The 22,019-nt window shown below is 50.9% G+C and overlaps 1 protein-coding gene across 1 annotated transcript in view; it reads right to left on the reverse strand.

Annotated features, from left to right (window-relative positions):
- Positions 1–22,019, reverse strand: part of LOC138674484 (dynein axonemal heavy chain 3-like) — a 3,367,401-nt gene that overhangs the window by 941,188 nt on the left and 2,404,194 nt on the right. The window lies entirely within an intron of this gene.

Consider the following 22,019-nt stretch of genomic DNA (forward strand, 5'->3'; position numbering starts at 1 on the left):
GGGCCAGTCGAGCTAGCTAATTGCTTTATTTTCCTTTCCAAAGGCTAATTTAGCAAAACGCTGTGTGTTCTTCACTGTTCACCTTGCTCTTGCCTTGCAGCGCTGTTTTAACAGCGTTCTGCAAGGTCTCTGTGTGTGTGTGTGTGCAGCTCACTCTGTAGTCTGTGTGCAGCCATATACCCGGTTGTATTCAGCTCAGGGGGGGTTCACACTGCCTCACACAGTTGTCCTTTTTTGCTCTTAGTGCAGCCTGCTGCACATTTTTTCTCAAATTTCCTATTAGTGTTTTTCCACCAGTCTCCAGCTCTATTGTGGAAAAACACTACATAGGATAACCTAGAGGGGGGTTTTTGGGCCTTGCAGCGCCGTTTACGGCTGTCTACACGGTCTCCGTGTGAGCCCAGCTCGCCCTGTAGTCTGTGTGCAGCCATAGCCGGTTGGATTCAGCTCAGGGTTCGTTACTGCCTCATACCTTGAGAAAAATTTTACTTTTTTTCAAATAGTGCAGCCTGTTTAAAATTTGAAAAAAAAAATTCCTATTAGTGTCTTTCCACTCGTATCCAGCTAAATAGTGGAAAAACACTATATAGGATAACCTAGAGGAGGTTTTTTTGGCCTTGCAGCGCCGTTTACGGCTGTCTGCACGGTCTCCGTGTGAGCCCAGCTCGCCCTGTAGTCTGTGTGCAGCCATAGCCGGTTGGATTCAGCTCAGGGTTCGTTACTGCCTCATACCTTGAGAAAAATTTTACTTTTTTTCAAATGGTGCAGCCTGTTTAAAATTTGAAAAAAAAAATTCCTATTAGTGTCTTTCCACTCGTATCCAGCTAAATAGTGGAAAAACACTATATAGGATAACCGAGAGGAGGGTTTTTTGGCCTTGCAGCGCCGTTTACGGCTGTCTACACGGTCTCCGTGTGATTTAAACTAGCTCTGTAGCCCGATCTGCACCAAAAAAAAAGTTAAGTTCACCAAACACAACTTAACACTTGTGTAGGCCACATTTGAAAAATAATAAAGTTTAGTCCACAATTTACAACATTAGTGTTTCTTACACCTGTTAGGAGGAGCATTTCAGGAATAAGCACACTAAGGCCTTAGTACTTTTCTGCTTATCTTTATCTGTCAACCAAGATGAAGAGGGCAGGGAGTAAGGCACGTGGGCGTGGGCGCGGAGCAGGGAGAGGAGCAGGGAGAGGACGTGGTGATTCTGTGCCTGCTGCGGGTGCCGGTGACTCGTCGTCACTCAGTTTCAGCAGGGAACAGTCCTTCATGCGCAGCTTTGTCGGAGAGCGCCGTGCACCGCTGCTACGTGAAGACCAAATTGAAGCCGTTGTCGGGTGGATGGCAGCTAACGCCTCGGCATCGACTTCAGTTAGTGCCACATCCTCTCAGGCACAGAGCACTGGAGAGCAACCATCTGTCTCTTCACCACCTGCCAAATTGGCCAGGCAGTCAGAGAGCCCAGGACAGGAGCCGTCTCTACTTCTGTTCTCTGAATCTCTTGGCTTGGAAACAGGGAGCCAGCCAAGCAGCATTGGAGAAATGGAAGAAGAGGCAGTGTGCAGTGATGCCCAAAAGCTTTATCTCTCTGACTCTGAAGAGGCAGGTGGGCCAGTGCCTCCGGTGACCACAGCGCAGTACGCATCTGATGATGAAACTCAGGTGCCGCTTTCTGATGCGTACTGTGCTGCCGAGACTACCCAGGAGGAGCAGTTGGTGGCCGAGGGTAGTGGAGATGATGAGGTCCTTGACCCATCGTGGCGTGAGGAACAGGAAGGTGGTGGGAGCAGCTCTGAGGAAGAGCTTCCCCTTACGGGCCAAAGAGGGAGAGGGAGGGGGAAGACTGCGGAGCCTGTAGCCTCCACTTTGGCACCCGTTAGGAGCCTGTCTCTTTCCAAAGCCAAAAAGGGCGCTCCCAAGACTTGCAGTGCCTGGTCCTTTTTTGACACAGTTGCAGATGACATTTGTTTTGTCAAATGCAAGCTGTGTCATCAGAAAGTAAAAAGAGGTAAAAGTGTCAGCAACCTCAATACCACAAATATGTGGAAACATGTGCGGAACAGGCACGCGGTGGAGTTACAGAAACACAGTGAAGACGTAGGCCAACCAACAGCGGCAGCTATCACCTCTTCATCTCGTGTTGCCTCTTCCTCCACTGTTGTCCAGAGACCTAGTGTAATTCCACCCACAGCACCACCTTCCCAGTCATTCTCACACTCCCAGTCTACTCTACAGCCATCGGTAGTCCAGGCATGGGAGAAAAGGCGGGCATTCTCGGCCAACCACCCCCGAGCACAGGCTCTGAATGCAGGCATTGCCAAACTGTTGTCCCTGGAAATGCTCTCGTTCAGGCTGGTGGAGACTGACAGCTTCCGTGACTTGATGGCATTGGCAGTCCCACAGTACAAAGTGCCCAGCCGCTTTTACTTCAGCAGGCAGGCTGTCCCTGCCCTGCACAGGCATGTTGAGGCAAACATAAAACATGCGCTACTGAACGCCGTCAGTAGCAAGGTCCACCTCACCACCGATGCGTGGACCAGTCAGCATGGACAGGGGCGATATGTTTCCCTCACTGCCCATTGGGTTAATGTTGTTGAGCCAGGTACAGATCGTGCGAGTGGCGCAGGACGTGTCCTGCCCACTCCAAGGATTGCAGGAATCCAGTCTGTACGCATCGACTCCTCCTCTTACACCAGTTCCTCTGATTCCTCTCTGCAGGATCCGTCACAGTCCACCTCCACATGGACCCGTGAACGTTTACCTATGACCGACATGAGCACAGCCGTGGCCAAACGTCAGCAGGCCGTCTTGAAACTAGTTTCATTGGGGCATCGAAGCCACACAGTGCAGGAGCTCTGGAATGCCATCAAGCAGGAGAGCGATGTGTGGTTACTGCCAGCGAATCTCCAGCCAGGCATGGTAGTGTGTGACAATGGCCGAAATCTGGTGGCAGCTTTGGCCCTTGGCAACCTCACTCACATCCCATGTCTGGCACATGTGCTCAATTTGGTTGTGCAGAGTTTTCTGAGGGACTATCCGGATCTTGATGCCCTGCTGCACAAGGTCCGCCTAGAGTGTGTTCACTTGCGGCATTCCAGCTTGGCCAGATCCCGCATTGCTGCTCTGCAGCGCCGATTCCGCCTTCCGGAACACCGCATCATATGTGACCTACCTACCCGGTGGAATTCCACGTTACATATGTTGGAGCGGTTGTGTGAGCAGCAGCAAGCAGTTATGGAGTACCAGCTGCATCAGGCGCAAAGAAGTCGCAGTCAGCGCCGATCAGTCTTCACAACCACAGAGTGGGCCACTATGAAGGACGTCTGCCAGGTTTTGCGTCCTTTTGATTATTCCACGCGGATGGCAAGTGCAGATGATGCACTAGTCAGCATGACTGTCCCCCTTATCTGCCTGCTTCAGCAAACTTTGCAAGGGTTAAGGGATGATGTGGTGGAAGAGGTGGAGGATGAGGAGTCACCTTTTCCATCAGCTTCTGGAGAGTCAGCGCCACGTGGTTCCTCACAAAGGGGTACGCAGGGGCCAATTTGTGAGGAGGATGAGGAGGAGTCAATGGAGGAGGAAGAGCTCCGTCCAGAGGAGGGAGCGACACAATTGTCCAGTGGTCAGTGTGTACAGCGAGGGTGGGGTGATGACGAGCGGGCAGAGATCATGTCTCAAGCAGGGGACAGCGTTTCTGGGCCAGTTGGCACTCTGCAGCACATGGTGGATTTCATGCTGCAGTGCCTGAGAAACGACCGCCGCATCGACCACATTCTCAACATGCCTGATTATTGGGTGTTCACCCTCCTCGATCCTCGCTACCGGGACAACGTCCAAAACCTCATCCCTGCGTTGACCCGGGAGCGTAAATTGCGGGAGTACCACGACACACTGGTGAATTCCATCATCTTCTCCTGTCCAACTGAGAGGAGTGCTGCTAGTGCTTTACAAAGCAGCTCAGTGCGTCGAGGCAGTGGGGGAGGCTCTGCCCAAAGAGGCAGCAGAAGCAGTGCCTCTGCCCAAGGCAAGCCCAGTATGGCACAACTCTGGCACACTTTTGTGTGCCCGCCCCAAATGTCTACACCATCACCGGCGGCTCCAGTCAGCAGGAGGCAACGGTTCCGTCAGATGGTGACAGACTACATGGCTTGCCCTCTTACTGTACTCCCAGACGGCTCTTCCCCGTTCAAGTTTTGGGTCTCTAAGCTGGATACATGGCCAGAGCTAAGCCAGTATGCATTGGAGGTGCTGGCTTGCCCTGCGGCTAGTGTCTTATCGGAACGTGTCTTTAGTGCCGCAGGTGGTGTACTAACAGACCGTCGCATGTGACTATCCTCCGATAACGTTGACCGGCTTACTTTCCTGAAAATGAACCAGGCCTGGATCTCGCAGGAATTTGCCACTCCTCTGCCTGATTAAGTAATTGGGTGTCATCCAGGTCTCCTGCTGTGTTCATCTTTCTACCACCTGAACTGCTATTCCTGGGCTCCAACACCGCCAGTTGCGGCTCAGAAGTGCAGGCTGCACAGTAAAAACATACGACCCAGTGTTATTGGGTTTCAGTAACGTCAGCTGATCCCCAGCTGTGTAGCCGGCAATGTGTCCTGCGACCGCCACGCTGGCACAACAACCTAAATGTAAGGGAACCTGTCCCCCCCCCCCCGTCGTTTGTTACTGAAAGAGCCATCTTGTGCAGCAGTAATGCTGCACAAGGAAAAGGTAGCTCTTTTTTTTTAGCTCTTTGCACACGCAGAACTTAACACTTATAAAATGTGTTCACTGATACCGTTATACCGTCCCGGAGCTGGGACTTTCCTTCGTAATGTGACGCAGCACAGCCGTCATTCCTACCCCCTTGGTGCCATGCGCTGCCTCCTCAGCGTTGTTTTAAGCTGTCACGGAGCCTGCGCTGTTCTGTTATCCCTTGGGCATGCCCTATTTGCGCTGCCTGTCTTCTGACATAATTTGGTGTCAGGCTGGCTGCGCCTGTGCGGCCGCGCTGCCCGAGATCCCGCCTCGCAGTGTCTTCTGATTGAGTCACACTGCGGGCCTGGGATCCATGGGCATGCGCAGTGCATATCTTCCCCTCGGGCTCTCGCTCATTTCCCTCCGCCTTCTTTAGACTGTGCACCGTCAGCTGATCCCTAGCATGCCACGGCCGTGACACCGCACAGTCTGAAGAAGAGGGAAGGAGGGGAGTGAGAGTCGAGGTTATGCACTGTGCATGCCCATGGTTCCAAGGCCCGCAGTGGGATTACGTTAGACGAGACTGCGAGGTGGGATCTGGAGCAGCGTGGACGCACAGGCACTGACAGCCTGACACCAAATTATGTCAGAAGACAGGCAGCGCTAATTGGGCATGGCCAAGGGCTAACAGAACAGCGCAGGCTCCGTGACAGCTTAAAACAACGCTGAGGAGGCAGCGCACGGCATCAAGGGGATAGGAATGACAGCTGTGCTGTGTCCCATTACGAAGGAAATTCGCACCTCCGGAACGGTTTAACGGTATAAAGGGACACATTTTTAGTGTTTACTTCGGTGTTTGCAAGGAGCATAATTAAAAGAGCAACCTTTTCCTTTTGCATCCTTAGTGCTGCACAAGATGGCTCTTTCAGCTACAAACGTCTGGGGGGGGGGGTTAAAGGTTTCCTTTCAACTTGCTCCAATCAGGCTTCGGCCTACACTCTGTTCCTCTGCTCCTCCTGCTGTCCCTGGGCTCTAACACCGCCAGTTGGTGCCTGGAAGTGCTGTGTGTACAGTCAACAGTCGCTCCTCTGTTATTGGGGTTCAGTAACGTCAGCTGATCCCCAGCTGTGTGTGCGGCAATACCTCCAATCTGCTCCTCCTGCTGTCCCTGGGCTCTAACACCGCCAGTTGGTGCCTGGAAGTGCTGTGTGCACAGTCAACAGTCGCTCCTCTGTTATTGGGGTTCAGTAACGTCAGCTGATCCCCAGCTGTGTATCCGGCAACGTGTCATGCGACCGCCACGCTGGCACAACTAAAATGTAAGGGGACCTGTCCCCCCCCCCCCTAGGCGTTTGTTACTGAAAGAGCCACCATGTGCAGCACTAATACTGCACAAGGGAAAGGTCGCTCTTGAAATTATGCTCCTTGCAAACGCTGAACTACACACTCATGTAATGTGTCCCCTCACACCGGCCAACCGTCCCGGAGGTGGGACTTTCCTTTGTAATGTGACGCAGCACAGCCGTCATTGCTACCCCCTTGGCACCGTGCGCTGCCTCCTTAGCGTTGTTTGATTCCGTCATGGACCCTGCGCTGTTATATTATCCCTTGGCCATGCACAGTTTGCGCTGCCCGTCCTCTGACATCATTTGTTGTCGTCCTGGCTGCGCCGTGCGTCTACGCTGCCCGAAATCACACCTCGCAGTGTCGTCTAATGTGATCCCACAGTGGGCCTGGTATCCATGGCCATGCGCAGTGCATATACTAGCCTCTCACTCCCCTTCTTCACGCTTCTTCAGACTAGGCGGCGTCAGCTGATCCCTAATAGCATGCCACGGCCGTGACGCCGCACAGTCTGAAGAAGCAGGAAGGAGGTGAGTGAGAGGCGATGATATGCACTGCGCATGCCCATGGATCCCTGGCCCGCAGTGGGACTACATTAGATGACACTGCAAGGTTGGATCTCGGGCAGCTTGGACGCACAGGCACTGCCAGCCTGACACCTACATGATGTCAGAAGACGGGCACCGCTAACTGTGCATGGCCAAGGGATAACATTACAGCGCGGGCTCCGTGACAGAACCAAACAACGTTGAGGAGGTGGCGCCCGGCACCAAGGGGGTTGGAATGACGGCTGTGCTGTGTCACATTACAAAGGAAAGTCCCACTTCCGGGATGGTTTGACGGTGTGAGGGGACACATTATATGAGTGTGTACTTCAGCGTTTGCAAGGAGCATAATTTTCGGAGCCACCATTTTCCATGTGCAGTATTACTGCTGTACAAGATGGCTCTTTCAGCAACAAATGCCTGGGGGGGGGGGGTTAAAGGTTCCCTTTCAACTTGCTCCACTGCAGGCTTCGGCCTACACTCTGCTCCTCTTTGATTCCCTGGGTTTCAACACTGTCAGTTGCCACCTGGAAGTGTTGTCTACACAGAAAAAACACTAGGTGATGTGTCAGTGGGGTTCAGCACCGCCAGCTGTTCCCCTGCTGTGTAGTCGGCAACGTGTCCAGCACAAGCCACGCTGGCACAACAGAACAAAAGCTGCCACCAGTGCAGGCTTCGGCCTACACTCTGCTCCTCTCCTCCTCCTGCTGACCCTGGGCTCAAACACCGCTAGTTTTTGCCCGGAAGTGCTAGCTGCACAGAGAAAAACACCAGCCAATGTGTTAGTGGGGTTCAGCAACGCCAGCTGTTCCCCTGCTGTGTAGCCGGCAACGTGACCTGCAAACGCCACGCAGGCACATGAACTGAAATTAAAGGGAACCTGGCCCCACCCCCCCAGGTGTTTCTATGTATAACAGCCACCTAGTACAGCAGTACTGCTGCATTTGTACAAGGTGGCTGACTTTTTCTCCTTGCCCACGTGGAACTCAACACGTACAAAATGTGTCTCATTGAGACCATTCCACTGTCCCTGAGGTGTGACTTTCCTTTCTAATGATACGCAGCACCCCCCTTGGTAGCGTTTCCCGTCTTTTGTCATCATGGTTAGCTGGCTGCGCCTGTGCATCCGCCCTGCTAGAAACAACGCCCCTCGTTGTCATATTTATTTTGTCAGCGAGGGTGTGGTTTATGGGCACGAGCAGTGCATATGTTCGCCTGTCTTAACTCATCTCCTTCCGCCTTCTTCAGACTGTGCGGCCTCCTGGCCGTGGTAGGCGATAAGGGATCAGCTGAGGCCGCCCAGTCTGGAGCAGGTGTAAGGACATGTGTAAGCGGCAAACCTATTTACTGCACAAGGCCACGAATCACAGCCACGCAGTGTGATTTTTTGAAAACACACTGTGGGTCTGGGATTCATGTCCATCGCTAACCGCAACGGCCGAAATGAAATGAGGTCAGAAGACAGGAAGCGCTCACAGCGCATGGCCAAGGGATCACAATAGCGCAGACTCCTGTACAGCAAATAACAACGCTCAGGAATCTGCGCCCAGTACCTAGGTGCAAATTTTGACACCTGTGCTGCGTCTCCTTAAAAAGACAAGTCACGCCTCCACAACTGTTTGACAGTATAATGGGCTAAATAGTGTACGTGTTTTAGTCAGCGTGTGCAAGGAGCAAAACAAATAGAGCAACCTTTTACTTGTGCAGCATTAATGCTGCACAAGGTGTGGCTCTTGTACCTTGCAACACCTGAGGGGGGTTAAAGGTAACCTTTGAAATTGGTTCAACTAGGCTTCGGCCTACACTCTGCTCCTCTCCTGCTGACCCTGGGCTCAAACACCGCTAGTTTTTGCCCGGAACTGCTAGCTGCATAGAGAAAAACACCAGTCAATGTGTTAGTGAGGTTCAGCACCGCCATCTGTTCCCCTGCTGTGTAGTCGGCATCGTGTCCAGCACAAGCCACGCTGGCACAACTGACCAAAAGCTGCCACCAGTGCAGGCTTCGGCCTACACTCTGCTCCTCTCCTCCTCCTGCTGACCCTGGGCTCAAACACCGCCAGTTTCTGCCCGGAAGTGCTAGCTGCACAGAGAAAAACACCAGCCAATGTGTTAGTGGGGTTCAGCACCGCCAGCTGTTCCCCTGCTGTGTAGTCGGCAACGTGTCCAGCACAAGCCACGCTGGCACAACAGAACAAAAGCTGCCACCAGTGCAGGCTTCGGCCTACACTCTGCTCCTCTCCTCCTCCTGCTGACCCTGGGCTCAAACACCGCCAGTTTTTGCCCGGACATGCGAGCTGCACAGAGAAAAACACCAGTCAATGTGTCAGTGGGGTTCAGCACCGCCAGCTGTTCCCCTGCTGTGTAGCTTGCAACGTGACCTGCAAACGCCACGCAGGCACATGAACTGAAATTGATGGGAGCCTGCCCCCCACCCCCAGGTGTTTCTATGTAAAACAGCCACCTTGTACAGCAGTACTGCTGCATTTGTACAAGGTGGCTGACTTTTTCTCCTTGCCCACGTGGAACTCAACACGTACAAAATGTGTCTCATTGAGACCATTCCACTGTCCCTGAGGTGTGACTTTCCTTTCTAATGATACGCAGCACCACCCTTGTTAGCGCTGCCCGTCTTTTGACATCATTGGTTAGCTGGCTGCGCCTGTGCGTCTGCCCTGCTCGAAACAACGCCCCTCGGTGTCTTATTTTTTTGAACAGCGAGGGTGTGATTGATGGGCATGTGCAGTGCATATGTTTGCCTGTGTTCACTCATCTCCTTCCGCCTTCTTCAGACTGGGTGTCCTCATGGCCGCGGCAGGCGATAAGGGATCAGATGAGGCCGCCCAGTCTGAAGCAGGTGTAAGGACATGTGTGAGCGTCAAACATATTTACTGAACAAGGCCACGAATCCCAGCCACGCAGTGTGATTTTTTGAAAACACACTGTGGGTCTGGGATTCATGTCCATCGCTAACCGTAACGGCGGACATTAAATGAGGTCAGAAGACAGGAAGCGCTCACAGCGCATGGCCAAGGGATCCCAATAGCGCAGACTCCTGTACAGCAAATAACAACGCTCAGGAATCTGCGCACAGCAGCTAGGTGTAAATTTTGACACCTGTGCTGCATCTCCTTAAAAAGACTAGTAGTCACGCTTCCACTACTGTTTGACAGTATAATGGGCTAAATAGTGTACGTGTTTTATTCAGCGTGTGCAAGGAGCAAAATTAAATAGAGCAACCTTTGACTTGTGCATCATTAATGCTGTTCAAGGTGTGGCTCTTGTACCTTGCAACACCTGAGGGGGGGGTTAAAGGTAACCTTTGAAATTGGTTCAACTAGGCTTCGGCCTACACTCTGCTCCTCTACTCCTCCTGCTGACCCTGGGCTCAAACAACGCCAGTTTCTGCCCGGACATGCTAGCTGCACAGAGAAAAACACCAGCCAATGTGTTAGTGGGGTTCAGCACCGCCAGCTGTTCCCCTGCTGTGTAGTCGGCATCGTGTCCAGCACAAGCCACGCTGGCACAACTGACCAAAAGCTGCCACCAGTGCAGGCTTCGGCCTACACTTTGCTCCTCTCCTCCTCCTGCTGACCCTGGGCTCAAACAACGCCAGTTTCTGCCCGGACATGCTAGCTGCACAGAGAAAAACACCAGCCAATGTGTTAGTGGGGTTCAGCACCGCCAGCTGTTCCCCTGCTGTGTAGCTGGCAACGTGTCCTGCAAACGCCACGCAGGCAAATGAACTGAAATTGAAGGGAGCCTGCCCCCCACCCCCCCAGGTGTTTCTATGTATAACAGCCACCTTGTACAGCAGTACTGCTGCATTTGTACAAGGTGGCTGACTTTTTCTCCTTGCACACGTGGAACTCAACAAGTACAAAATGTGTCTCATTACAGACCATTACAATGTCCCTGAGGTGTGACTTTACTTTTTAATGACACGCAGCACCCCCATTGTTAGCGCTGCCCGTCTCCTGACATCATTGGTTGGCTGGCTGTGCCTGTGCGTCCCCCCTGCCCGACACAACGCCCCCCGTTGTCTCATATATTTTGACTGCGAGGGTGTGATTGATGGGCACGAGCAGTGCATATGTTCCCCTGTCTTCACTCCCCTCCTTCCGCCTTCTTCTGACTGTGCGGCCTCATGGCCGCGGCATGCGATAAGGGATCAGCTGAGGCCGCCCAGTCTGAAGCAGGTGTAAGGACATGTGTGAGCGGCGAACATATTTACTGAACAAGGCCACGAATCCCAGCCACGCAGTGTGATTTTTTGAAAACACACTGTGGGTCTGGGATTCATGTCCATCGCTAACCGTAACGGCCGACATTAAATGAGGTCAGAAGACAGGAAGCGCTCACAGCGCATGGCCAAGGGATCCCAATAGCGCAGACTCCTGTACAGCAAATAACAACGCTCAGGAATCTGCGCACAGCAGCTAGGTGTAAATTTTGACACCTGTGCTGCATCTCCTTAAAAAGACTAGTAGTCACGCCTCCACTACTGTTTGACAGTATAATGGGCTAAATAGTGTACGTGTTTTATTCAGCGTGTGCAAGGAGCAAAATTAAATAGAGCAACCTTTGACTTGTGCATCATTAATGCTGTTCAAGGTGTGGCTCTTGTACCTTGCAACACCTGAGGGGGGGGTTAAAGGTAACCTTTGAAATTGGTTCAACTAGGCTTCGGCCTACACTCTGCTCCTCTACTCCTCCTGCTGACCCTGGGCTCAAACACCGCTAGTTTTTGCCCGGAACTGCTAGCTGCACAGAGAAAAACACCAGTCAATGTGTTAGTGGGGTTCAGCAACGCCAGCTGTTCCCCTGCTGTGTAGTCGGCAACGTGTCCAGCACAAGCCACGCTGGCACAACAGAACAAAAGCTGCCACCAGTGCAGGCTTCGGCCTACACTTTGCTCCTCTCCTCCTCCTGCTGACCCTGGGCTCAAACAACGCCAGTTTCTGCCCGGACATGCTAGCTGCACAGAGAAAAACACCAGCCAATGTGTTAGTGGGGTTCAGCACCGCCAGCTGTTCCCCTGCTGTGTAGCTGGCAACATGTCCTGCAAACGCCACGCAGGCACATGAACTGAAATTGAAGGGAGCCTGCCCCCCACTCCCCCAGGTGTTTCTATGTATAACAGCCACCTTGTACAGCAGTACTGCTGCATTTGTACAAGGTGGCTGACTTTTTGTCCTTGCCCACGTGGAACTCAAAACGTACAAAATGTGTCTCATTGAGACCATTCCACTGTCCCTGAGGTGTGACTTTCCTTTCTAATGATACGCAGCACCCCCCTTGGTAGCGCTTCCCGTCTTCTGACATCATTGGTTGGCTTGTTGCGCCTGTGCGTCCGCCCTGCCTGAAACAATGCTCCTCGTTGTCTTATTTTGACTGCGAGGGTGTGATTGATGGGCACGAGCAGTGCATATCTTCACCTGTCTTAACTCATCTCCTTCCGCCTTCTTCAGACTGTGCAGCCTCATGGCCGCGGCATGCGAGAAGGGATCAGCAGAGGCCGCCCAGTCTGAAGCAGGTGTAAGGACGTGTGTGAGCGGCCAAAATATTTACTGCTCAAGGCCACAAATCACAGCACCGCAGTGTGACTTTATGAAAAGGCACTGTGGGTCTGGGATTTATGGCCATCGTTAACCGCACCGGCCAACATGAAATGAGGTCATAAGACGGGCAGCTCTAACAGGGCATTGCCAAGGGATAACACAAGAGCGCAGACTCCTGTACAGCAAATAACAACGCTCAGGAAGCTGCGCCAAGCACCAAGGCGTTATTTGGGACACCTGTGCTGCGTCTCCTTAAAAAGCCAAGTCACGCATCCACTACAGTTTGACTGTAGAATGGGCTAAATTGTGTACATCTTTCATTCAGCATGTGCAAGTAGAGAAATTAATAGAGCAACCTTTCACTTGTGCAGCATTAATACTGCACAAGGTGTGTCTCTTGTACTTTGTAACACCTGAGGTTTCCTTTGAAATTGGTTCAAATAGGCTTCGGCCTACACTCTGCTCCTCTACTCCTCCTCCTGCTTCAACACGGGCTCTAACATCGCTAGTTTTTGACCGCAAGTGCTAGCTGCACAGAGAAAAACACACGCCATTGTGTTAGTGGGGTTCAGCAACGCCAGCTGTTCCCCCACTGTGTAGCCGGCAAAGTGTCCTGCAAACGCAACGCAGACACAAAGCTGCCTCCAGTGCAGGCTTCGGCCTACACTCTGCTCCCCCTGCTTACCCTTAGCTCCAACACCGCTAGTTGGGGCTCTAGGAAGACAATCTTTAATAGGCAACGCATCTGGGTTCCAGCACCGCCAGCTGGTTCTCGGCAGTGTTCTTGTCACAGGTACTCCCTCGTGCCAAGCCTGGTTTCAGCACCGTCAGCTGTTTCCGGGTTGTGTCAAGCTCACTGAGACGCCTATGCTTGCCCCGTCGTGGTGCGGTCGGGTTAGCCAACTCCAGGGTGCCTCCAGTTTAGGAGCTTCCTATGTGGGCTGCGTGAACTGGTAGTCAAGGCTGGTTCTGTAGTGCCAGTAGGCCCAGCTCCCCCTGTAGGACTGTTGGGGTTCGGTAACTGCGGCTGCCTCGCGGCCTAGCTGTTCTCTCCTCTCCTGTGGGCCTTGTGGTCCACCACCTGGTTCCAGCACCGTCAGCTGGTTCCAGGCCGAGCCTTTGGCTTAGGTGCCTCCTCCTGGGTATCCGAGTTCCGCCAACGTCAGGCGGTCCTTGGTAGTGCTTTTAAGCGCGGGCACCTAGAGCTTAGTAACCGGGTTCCAGCACCGCCAGCTGGTCCTCGGTCGTGCCATTGGCTCTTGCACACTGGGGCAACGCATCTGGGTTCCAGCACCGCCAGCTGGTTCTCGGCAGTGTTCTTGTCACAGGTACTCCCTCGTGCCAAGCCTGGTTTCAGCACCGTCAGCTGTTTCCGGGTTGTGTCAAGCTCACTGAGACGCCTATGCTTGCCCCGTCGTGGTGCTGTCGGGTTAGCCAACTCCAGGGTGCCTCCAGTTTAGGAGCTTCCTATGTGGGCTGCGTGAACTGGTAGTCAAGGCTGGTTCTGTAGTGCCAGTAGGCCCAGCTCCCCCTGTTGGACTGTTGGGGTTCGGTAACTGCGGCTGCCTCGCGGCCTAGCTGTTCTCTCCTCTCCTGTGGGCCTTGGGGTCCACCACCTGGTTCCAGCACTGTCAGCTGGTTCCGGGCCGAGCCTTTGGCTTAGGTGCCTCCTCCTGGGTATCCGAGTTCCGCCAACGTCAGGCGGTCCTTGGTAGTGCTTTTAAGCGCGGGCACCTACAGCTTAGTAACCGGGTTCCAGCACCGCCAGCTGGTCCTCGGTCGTGCCATTGGCTCTTGCACACTGGGGCAACGCATCTGGGTTCCAGCACCGCCAGCTGGTTCTCGGCAGTGTTCTTGACACAGGTACTCCCTCGTGCCAAGCCTGGTTTCAGCACCGCCAGCTGTTTCCGGGTTGTGTCAAGCTCACTGAGACGCCTATGCTTGCCCCGTCGTGGTGCGGTCGGGTTAGCCAACTCCAGGGTGCCTCCAGTTTAGGAGCTTCCTATGTGGGCTGCGTGAACTGGTAGTCAAGGCTGGTTCTGTAGTGCCAGTAGGCCCAGCTCCCCCTGTAGGACTGTTGGGGTTTGATAACTGCGGCTGCCTCGCGGCCTAGCTGTTCTCTCCTCTCCTGTAGACCTTCAGATCCACCACCTGGTTCCAGCACCGTCAGCTGGTTCCAGGCCGAGCCTTTGGCTTAGGTGCCTCCTCCTGGGTATCCGAGTTCCGCCAACGTCAGGCGGTCCTTGGTAGTGCTTTTAAGCGCGGGCACCTACAGCTTAGTAACCGGGTTCCAGCACCGCCAGCTGGTCCTCGGTCGTGCCATTGGCTCTTGCACACTGGGGCAACGCATCTGGGTTCCAGCACCGCCAGCTGGTTCTCGGCAGTGTTCTTGACACAGGTACTCCCTCGTGCCAAGCCTGGTATCAGCACCGCCAGCTGTTTCCGGGTTGTGTCAAGCTCACTGAGACGCCTATGCTTGCCCCATCGTGGTGCGGTCGGGTTAGCCAACTCCAGGGTGCCTCCAGTTTAGGAGCTTCCTATGTGGGCTGCGTGAACTGGCAGTCAAGGCTGGTTCTGTAGTGCCAGTAGGCCCAGCTCCCCCTGTAGGACTGTTGGGGTTCGGTAACTGCGGCTGCCTCGCGGCCTAGCTGTTCTCTCCTCTCCTGTGGGCCTTGGGGTCCACCACCTGGTTCCAGCACCGTCAGCTGGTTCCGGGCCGAGCCTTTGGCTTAGGTGCCTCCTCCTGGGTATCCGAGTTCCGCCAACGTCAGGCGGTCCTTGGTAGTGCTTTTAAGCGCGGGCACCTACAGCTTAGTAACCGGGTTCCAGCACCGCCAGCTGGTCCTCGGTCGTGCCATTGGCTCTTGCACACTGGGGCAACGCATCTGGGTTCCAGCACCGCCAGCTGGTTCTCGGCAGTGTTCTTGACACAGGTACTCCCTCGTGCCAAGCCTGGTTTCAGCACCGCCAGCTGTTTCCGGGTTGTGTCAAGCTCACTGAGACGCCTATGCTTGCCCCGTCGTGGTGCGGTCGGGTTAGCCAACTCCAGGGTGCCTCCAGTTTAGGAGCTTCCTATGTGGGCTGCGTGAACTGGCAGTCAAGGCTGGTTCTGTAGTGCCAGTAGGCCCAGCTCCCCCTGTAGGACTGTTGGGGTTCGGTAACTGCGGCTGCCTCGCGGCCTAGCTGTTCTCTCCTCTCCTGTGGACCTTCAGGTCCACCACCTGGTTCCAGCACCGTCAGCTGGTTCCAGGCCGAGCCTTTGGCTTAGGTGCCTCCTCCTGGGTATCCGAGTTCCGCCAACGTCAGGCGGTCCTTGGTAGTGCTTTTAAGCGCGGGCACCTACAGCTTAGTAACCGGGTTCCAGCACCGCCAGCTGGTCCTCGGTCGTGCCATTGGCTCTTGCACACTGGGGCAACGCATCTGGGTTCCAGCACCGCCAGCTGGTTCTCGGCAGTGTTCTTGTCACAGGTACTCCCTCGTGCCAAGCCTGGTTTCAGCACCGCCAGCTGTTTCCGGGTTGTGTCAAGCTCACTGAGACGCCTATGCTTGCCCCGTCGTGGTGCGGTCGGGTTAGCCAACTCCAGGGTGCCTCCAGTTTAGGAGCTTCCTATGTGGGCTGCGTGAACTGGTAGTCAAGGCTGGTTCTGTAGTGCCAGTAGGCCCAGCTCCCCCTGTAGGACTGTTGGGGTTCGGGAACTGCGGCTGCCTCACGGCCTAGCTGTTCTCTCCTCTCCTGTGGACCTTCAGGTCCACCACCTGGTTCCAGCACCGTCAGCTGGTTCTCGGCAGTGTCTTTTGCTCTTGTACCTTCTGCTCCCCATCCTGGTTCCAGTACCGTCAGCTGGTTCCGGGCAGAGCCTTTGGCTTAGGTGCCTCCTTCTGGGTATCCAAGTTCCACCAACATCAGGTGGTCCTTGGTAGTGCTTTCGGGCACGGGTACCTCCTGCTTAGTAACCGGGTTCCAGTAACGTCAGCTGGTCCTCGGTAGTTCCATTGGCTCTTGGACCTTCGGCTACCCATCCGGGTTCCAGTACCGTCAGCTAGTTCTCGGCAGTGTCTTTTGCTCTTGTACCTTCTGCTCCCCATCCTGGTTCCAGTACCGTCAGCTGGTTCCGGGCAGAGCCTTTGGCTTAGGTGCCTCCTTCTGGGTATCCGAGTTCCGCCAACGTCAGGCGGTCCTTGGTAGTGCTTTTTAGCACGGGTACCTCCTGCTTAGTAACCGGGTTCCAGTAACGTCAGCTGGTCCTCGGTAGTTCCATAGGCTCTTGAACCTTCGGGTAGCCATCCGAGTTCCAGTTCCATCAGCTGGTTCTTGGCATTTTCTCAGCCTTCTTGTACCTTCTGCTACATTTCCAAGTTGAAGACCCTAACGTCGACGACCCGGAAAACCACCCCGATGACGACGACAACGACGACCCGGAAGACCACCCCGATGACGACGACGACGACGGCGGAGACGACGACGGCAGAGACGACGACGGCGGAGATGACGACACTGGAGACGACGACCCTGGAGACGACGACATGGAAGACCAAGAAGCAGAAGAACAAGAGGCTGCAGAACAAAGAGCAGAAGAACATTAAGCATAAGACTTAATATCAGAGCAAAAGATATTATCTAAATTATATGCAGAAGAAGACTAAGCAGTGTATGGGGGTGAGTCCGTTCCTCCTCGTGGTGCCCCTGGATAAAGCCTGATGCTGCAAGCCAAACTGAACGCGGACAAATGTAACTTTTGTGACTGGCAGAACGGAAGGTGTAATCTTCCAACTTTTATAGATAACAACTATGGGAATGCCTGTCACAAATGAGAATACGATGAAGAAGTAGAATAGGAAGAATAATAACAGTGGAATAAAAAGAATATGTAGAATAGGAAGAATAATAATAGTTGAATAAAATGAATATGAAGAATGTAATAAAAAAAAAAAATAGGTAGAAGATGAAGAAGAAGATGAATAAGGTGAAGAAGAAGTTGATGTCAAAGATGCTGATGATGATGAAGATGAAAGTGTGGGAAAAGTAAAAAAAAAAAAGAAAAAAAAAGAAGGGGAAGGGCGTGGAATAGTGAAACATCAATATCTGACAAAATAAAAAAAAATTTACATACTCAATATCTTTTTCACTCCGAACGTCTTAAAAAAAAAAAACATGCTATTCTATTTGATTGGGCTAAACCTCATTGCCTTTAATGTCTCCGCCACCTCCCACAATACATCCTACATTATTCTTAGTTGTTTTCCTTCATGTAGAATGAACCTACAAGGCAAGAAAGGGTTTATTTTAATTCCGATATTTTGGTCCCATTGACTTGCATTGGGATCGGGTATTGGTATCGGCGATATCCGATATTTTTTGAATATCGGCCGATCCTATCCGATACCGATACTTTCCGATATCGGAAGGTATCGCTCAACACTAGTGAGCAGTAAGATGAGAACTATTTAATTTTTTTTTTTAATTTTGCCAGCTCTCTACAGCACAGCAAAATGGCATCCACAGCTGGCCCAAAATTTTAATTCATATTCTGGAGAACAATTTTTTTTGTAAAATTCAAGTAAATTCAATTTTACTTGAATAATTTCACCCATCTCCATTACTAGTTTTCTTAGTCAAAATATTTGTTATTCAGTATCTATGTTTAGCTTTATTTTCTAAAAGGTTTGTCTCATGAAGCCAGCTACCATGAGACTTCATGCACATTTACCAACATTATTACTACCGGCAAAGACTGTGAAACACAATTGGTAGTCAGGAGGTGTGTGGCTGGATTGGCTGTGTAGTGGCTCTGGCAGAAGCAGCATGGTGGAGAGATAAAATGTGGGTGACCATAAAATGCTTTGAAGTTTAGAGACAGTGAGGGCCCTGGCAGCAAAAATAAAGTCTAGCACTACGAAACACAGTAGGCAGCAAGGAGGTATATGACTGGTGAGGTTGTGCAGTGGATGTAGCAGGAGCAGCACTGTAGAGAGTTAAGATAGGTCAGGAAAGATGTTGGTTTGCATTTAAGGGTCAAGCACTTTGAAAAATGGGGGAGCAAAGAGGTGTGTTGGTGGCATGGCCATGCAATGGCAACTGTAGGAGCAGCATGGTGTAGAGATAATGTCAGGCAGATTACAAAAAGCTTGGATGTTTTGGAGAGCAAGGCAAACATAGCAGCAGCAGCATTACAGTGTACTACTAGTGTGTGGTCCATTGGTCCTGAGAGCAGCAGAGATGTGCACATGACAGTCAATGGATAGCAAGGCAGACAGATGGTACAGCTGATTTAATCCCTTTACCCCCAAGGGTGGTTTGCACGTCAATGACCAGGCCAATTTTTACAATTCTGACCACTGTCCTTTTATGAGGTTATAACTCTGGAACGCTTCAACGGATCCTGGTGATTCTGGCAATGTTTTCTCGTGACATATTGTACTTCATGATAGAGGTAAAATTTCTTTGATAATACCTGCGATTATTTGTGAAAAAAATGGAAATTTGGCGAAAATGTTGAAGATTTTGCAATTTTCCAACTTTGAATTTTTATGCAATTAAATCACAGAGATATGTCACACTAAATACTTAATAAGTAATATTTCCCACATGTCTACTTTACATCAGCACAATTTTGTAACCAAATTTTTTTTTTGTTAGGGAGTTATAAGGGTTAAAATTGACCAGCAATTTCTCATTTTTACAACACCATTTTTTTAGGGACCACATCTCATTTGAAGTCATTTTGAGGGGTCTATATGATAGAAAATATCCTAGTGTGACACCATTCTAAAAACTGCACCCCTCAAGGTGCTCAAAACCACATTCAAGAAGTTTATTCACCCTTCAGGTGTTTCACAGGACTTTTTGGAATGTTTAAATAAAAATGAACATTTAACTTTTTTTCACAAAAAAATTACTTCAGCTCCAATTTGTTTTATTTTACCAAGGGTAACAGGAGAAAATGTGTACAATTGTTATACAATTTATCATGAGTACGCCGATACCCCATATGTGGGGGTGAACCACTGTTTGGGCGCATGACAGAGCTTGGAAGCGAAGGAGCGCCATTTGACTTTTCAAAGCAAAATTGACTTGAATCGAGATGGGACGCCATGTTGCGTTTGGAGAGCCACTGATGTGCCTAAATATTGAAACCCCCCACAAGTGACAGCATTTTGGAAAGTAGACCCCCTAAGGAACTTATCTAGAAGTGTCGTGAGCACTTTGACCCACCAAGTGCTTCACAGAAGTTTATAATGCAGAACCGTAAAAATAAAAAATCATATTTTTTCACAAAAATTATATTTTTGCCCCCAATTTTTTATTTTTCCAAGGGTAAGAGAAGAAATTGGACCACAAAAGTTGTTGTACAATTTGTCCTGAGTACGCTGATACCCCATATGTGGGGGTAAACCACTGTTTGGGCACATGGTAGAGCTCGGAAGGGAAGGAGCGCCGTTTGACTTTTCAATGCAAAATTGACAGGAATTGAGATGGGACGCCATGTTGCATTTGGAGAGCCACTGATGTGCCTAAACATTGAAACCCCCCACAAGTGACACCATTTTGGAAAGTAGACCCCATAAGGAACTAATCTGGATGTGTGGTGAGCACTTTGACCCACCAAGGGCTTCACAGAAGTTTATAATGCAGAGCCATAAAAATAAAACAAAAATTATTTTTTAGCCCCTAGTTTTGTATTTTCCCTAGGGTAACAGGAGAAATTGGACCCCAAAAGTTGTTGTCCAATTTGTTCTGAGTACGCTGATACCCCATATGTGGGGGGGGGAACCACTGTTTGGGCGCATGGGAGGGCTCGGAAGGGAAGGAGCGCCATTTGGAATGCAGACTTAGATGGAATGGTCTGCAGTCGTCACATTGCGTTTGCAGAGCCCCTAATGTACCTAAACAGTAGAAAACCCCCACAAGTGACACCATTTTGGAAAGTAGACCCCCTAAGGAACTCATCTAGATGTGCTGTGAGAGCTTTGAACCCCCAAGTATTTCACTACAGTTTATAACGCAGAGCCGTGCAAATAAAAAATATTTGTTTTTCCACGAAAATTATATTTTAGCCCCCAGTTTTGTATTTTTCCAAGGGTAACAGGAGAAATTGCACCCTAAATGTTGTCGTCCAATTTGTCCTGAGTACGCTGATACCCGATATGTGGGGGTGACCACCGTTTGGGCGCATGGGAGGGCTCGGAAGGGAAGGAGCATCATTTGGAATGCAGACTTAGATGGATTGGTCTGCAGGCGTCACATTGTGTTTGCAGAGCCCCTAATGTACCTAAACAGTAGAAACCCCCCACAAGTGACCCCATATTGGAAACTAGACGGCTCAAGGAACTTATCTAGATGTGTTGTGAGAACTTTGAACCCCCAAGTGTTTCACTACAGTTTATAACGCAAAGCCGTGAAAATAAAAAATCCTTTTTTTCCCCACAAAAATTATTTTTTAGCCCCCAGTTTTGTATTTTCCCAAGGGTAACAGGAGAAATTGGACCCCAAAATTTGTTTTCCAATTTGTCCTGAGTACGCTGATACCCAATATGTTGGGGTAAACCCCTGTTTGGGCACATGGGAGAGCTTGGAATGGAAGGAGCACTGTTTTACTTTTTCAACGCAGGATTGGCTGGCATTGAGATCGGACCCCATGTCACGTTTGGAGAGCCTCTGATGTGCGTAAACAGTGGAAGCCCCCCAATTATAACTGAAACCCTAATGCAAACACACCCCTAACCCTAATCCCAACGGTAACCCTAACCACACATCTAACCCAGACACACCCCTAACCCTAATCCCAACCCTATTCCCAACCGTAAATGTAATCCAAACCCTAACCCTAACTTTAGCCCCAACCCTAACCCTAACTTTAGCCCCCACCCTAACTGTAGCCTTAACCCTTACCCTAACCTTAGCCCTAACCCTAACCCTAGCCCTAACCCTAACCCTAGCCCTAACCCTAGCCCTAACCCTAACCCTAGCCCGAACCCTAACCCTAACCCTAGCCCTAACCCTAGCCCTAACCCTAGTCCTATCCCTAGCCCTAACCCTAGCCCTAACCCTAGCCCTAACCCTAGCCCTAACCCTAGCCCTAACCCTAACCCTAGCCCTAACCCTAACCCCAACCCTAACCCTAGCCCTAACCCTAGCCCTAACCCTAGTCCTAACCCTAGCCCTAGCCCTAACCCTAACTCTAGCCCTAACCCTAGCCCTAATGGGAAAATGGAAATAAATACATTTTTTTATTTTTCCCTAACTAAGGGGGTGATGAAGGGGGGTTTGATTTACTTTTATAGCGGGTTTTTTTAGCGGATTTTTATGATTGGCAGCCGTCACACACTGAAAGACGCTTTTTATTGCAAAAATTTTTTTTGCGTAACCACATTTTGAGAGCTATAATTTTTCCATATTTGAGTCCACAGAGTCATGTGAGGTCTTGTTTTTTGCAAGACAAGTTGACTTTTTTATTGGTCACATTTTTGGGCACGTGACATTTTTTGATCGCTTTTTATTCCGATTTTTGTGAGGCAGAATGACCGAAAACCAGCTATTCATGAATTTCTTTTGGGGGAGGCGTTTATACCGTTCCGCGTTTGGTAAAATGGATAAAGCAGTTTTATTCTTCGGGTCAGTACGATTACAGCGATATCTCATTTATATTGTTTTTTTTATGTTTTGGCGCTTTTATAAGATAAAAACCTTTATAGAAAAAATAATTATTTTTGGCATCGCTTTATTCTGAGGACTATAACTTTTTTATTTTTTTGGTGATCATGCTGTATGGCAGCTTCTTTTTTGCGGGACAAGATGACGTTTTCAGCGGTACCATGGTCATTTATATCTGTCTTTTTGATCGCGTGTTATTCCACTTTTTGTTTGGGGGTATGATAATAAAGCGTT

This window comes from Ranitomeya imitator, chromosome 4 (assembly GCF_032444005.1).
Source record: "Ranitomeya imitator isolate aRanImi1 chromosome 4, aRanImi1.pri, whole genome shotgun sequence".
In the NCBI taxonomy this organism is placed as follows: Eukaryota; Metazoa; Chordata; class Amphibia; order Anura; family Dendrobatidae; genus Ranitomeya; species Ranitomeya imitator.